We start from the raw sequence: 2,864 nt of genomic DNA, 5'->3' as shown, positions 1-2,864 counted from the left end.
ATTTGGTCAGTTGGAGTGCTCATATGGGGCTCCCTTTCGATTGATATATGGTTTACAGCCTAGTGACAAAGTGTACAGTGCAGCAAATGGGTTACAGTCAGTAAATTTACCATACATAATAATGTGAAAAGATTAAGCAGTTCATACAAATGGTGGTGTCGATGGTACCCAAGCTAGTCAGGATGAGGTCTAAAACGCTAAGTTCAGGTCACAGTGTCCCATGAGGCGTGGGTTTGAATCCCACTTCTGACTGCTAGTGCTTTATACACATTTATGTCTTTAACCCTCTAACATACAGTACATAATAATGTGAAAAGATTCAGCACTTTGTACAAATCTTTGGCCATGTGGGGGTGTTGTTGGTAATTGGCATTAGGACCTTGCAAGCATGTCAGGATGGCCGAGCAGTCTAAGGTCTAAGGTCTAAGTTCAGGTCGCAGTGTCCCCTGGAGGCGTGGGTTCAAATCCCACTTCTGACATCTCATGCTTTATGCAAGTTTACTTCTTCAGAGGACACAGCCATCAGGGAATACAGTTTGCATGAACTGGGTGTACATGGTCTGCAACAATGCTGAGGTAGGTGGTACGTGTCAAAGTAACATCCACATGGATACCAGGACCCAGGCTTTTGATCTCTAAAAGTGTGAGAAATTTAAACATGTATTCATCCTGATCATAAAGTATGTTTACTCAGCGTCTATTTACATTGTTACAGCAGTATTTTACAACTGAAATGTTCACATTATTTAAATGTATGTAAAGTACATTGTATACTAGCTGTTTACTTTTTTCCTAAGTAAAAACTGTCATTACCTCAACATGTCATTACCAACACATATCTTGTTGTGATGGTAAAAACACTTAGTGATGGTAATTACAGGTTTTTAGTTTCACCATCACTATCTTATTAACTATTTAATAATTAAAGCTAATTAAGGCTAAATAAGCATAATGGTTTTATTATACAAGGAAACATTAATTTTCACTGATTAGTCAATATGGCCCACAATTCTCCTTTACCCTTTGTAAATTGTAATGTACTAACAGATCATTGATGCTGCATTATAAAGTGGGGGTTCAACGTGTTTAAGCTCACGTACTCGCGTTTATCGCAGCCTTTAGGACGAACTGAACCAAATCGTAACTTTGTACCACTGACAGACTGTCTTAAGGGTTGATGCTGCATTATGTAGGGGCCAAAATAGTGCAGGATATACCAACTGTTTAGTGCAGTGCAATAACAAAGCAGCTCTGTGAAGCAAGAACTAAAATTATGATGCATGTAATTCAACATAAAATATGTGGGTATTAATATCTAAAACTCAGTGCATTATTAGGCTGCACATAAATATAGATTTAAATGGTCCTCTATTTACTACAGTCTGTTTAAAACAACTAGATGGTATGGAGAACATGTTACACACACAGAGTGCTATTATTTCAAGCTTATCAAGTACATGCTATTTTACTTAGAAATATCTCACAAAGTACAAATTCTTCATCATTCTAAACAAAGCACGTAGTACGGGACATTACCGCTCACCTAATGCAGTAAGAAACAACTCTCCCGAACGGGGACTTGAACCCTGGACCCTCAGATTAAAAGTCTGATGCTCTACCGACTGAGCTATCACAAGTGTGGCAACAGCACTTGCAACCTCTTTAACTTCTATTGGAAAACGCAGGTAGAAATTGCATACGTAGTTGCTCGTTTCGATCGGCACCTTAACCAGTGGTAGTGTGGCCGAGTGGTCTAAGGTGCTGGATTAAATTTCCAGTCTTTTCGGGGGCGTGGGTTCGAGTCCCACCGCTGCCAACTCATGCTTTTCGTTTTTAAAAGAAAGTTCATGAGCTGCAATCAAATGGATTGCATAAACGGTGCTTGAGTTAGAGATCTCAGACACATGTCAAGTCTTAATTTATTTATATAGCGCTTTTTACAATGAACATTGTCTCAAAGCAACTTCACAAAATCCAGGACCAACAGACTGTGGCAGGGAAAAACTCAGGAAGAAACCTTGAGAGAAACCAGACTCAGCAGGGACCCGTCCTTCTTGGGTGGCTTGAAGGATACTTTAAATTAATAGGATTTACACAAATCATACAAACACAAAATTAAATTGAACTGAAAGTTGTAACTAGCAAAAAAATAATGTAAGTTCTTCATTGTTCAGTCCAGTCTGTGATAAAGTCCGTTTTAAGTTCTGGACATTTTTGGTGCAAACACGCCAGGTGTCCGTCACATCTAGTAGGAGCAGCATTGTTGGCACTGCAGTCTCGACTTGCAGTCTTTAACCTCGAGAGGGTGAACAGGTTTCTGTCAGAGCCACCTCGGGTTAAAACAACAGAAGATGTTGTTACAATGTGAAATCGTTAAGAGTAAAATATCAGAGAGTTTTACAGGTTTAGACTCCAGCACTCTAACAGGTCAACGTGATTGACATGAAATGTGGCCACTGTTTTTGTAAATTTGCAGATTGCCTCCACCTAGCGGAAATTTTAAGAAATGCAATATATTACAGGTTAGAACAGGGGTGGGGAACCTCCGGCCCGTGGGCCGTATACGGCCCCCCCGCTCAATCAAATGTGGCCCGCCATATATTTCCTAGATTTTATTGTCTGGGCTTTATGCAATTAATTAAACTTTAGACGATACAACAGACATAACAAATACGAGTTATGTTGCCACATACCGGTTGCGTGTTGCCACGACATCATTGCCCCCAGATATTCCACAGCTGGTCAAGACCAAACATTCACAACCGTCACATGATAAGGTAAGTCTGAAATCAAATATAAACACTACATACCATCAGCATCATGTATTTATAAAGCCTATATTAATTTGGCTCTATGTTGCGTCA

General features: G+C 39.7%; 1 non-coding gene across 1 annotated transcript; it reads left to right on the top strand.

The window, feature by feature from the left end:
* Positions 1-1,734: 1,734 nt before the first annotated feature.
* Positions 1,735-1,816, top strand: trnaf-aaa (transfer RNA phenylalanine (anticodon AAA)). The gene has a single exon. It is a non-coding gene; the product is annotated as a tRNA-Phe (tRNA).
* Positions 1,817-2,864: the final 1,048 nt, after the last annotated feature.

This window comes from Trichomycterus rosablanca, unplaced genomic scaffold (genome assembly GCF_030014385.1).
Source record: "Trichomycterus rosablanca isolate fTriRos1 unplaced genomic scaffold, fTriRos1.hap1 scaffold_216, whole genome shotgun sequence".
NCBI classification, from domain to species: Eukaryota; Metazoa; Chordata; class Actinopteri; order Siluriformes; family Trichomycteridae; genus Trichomycterus; species Trichomycterus rosablanca.
Note: the sequence above shows the minus strand (reverse complement) of the source record. Positions and strands in the feature narration are given on the sequence as shown.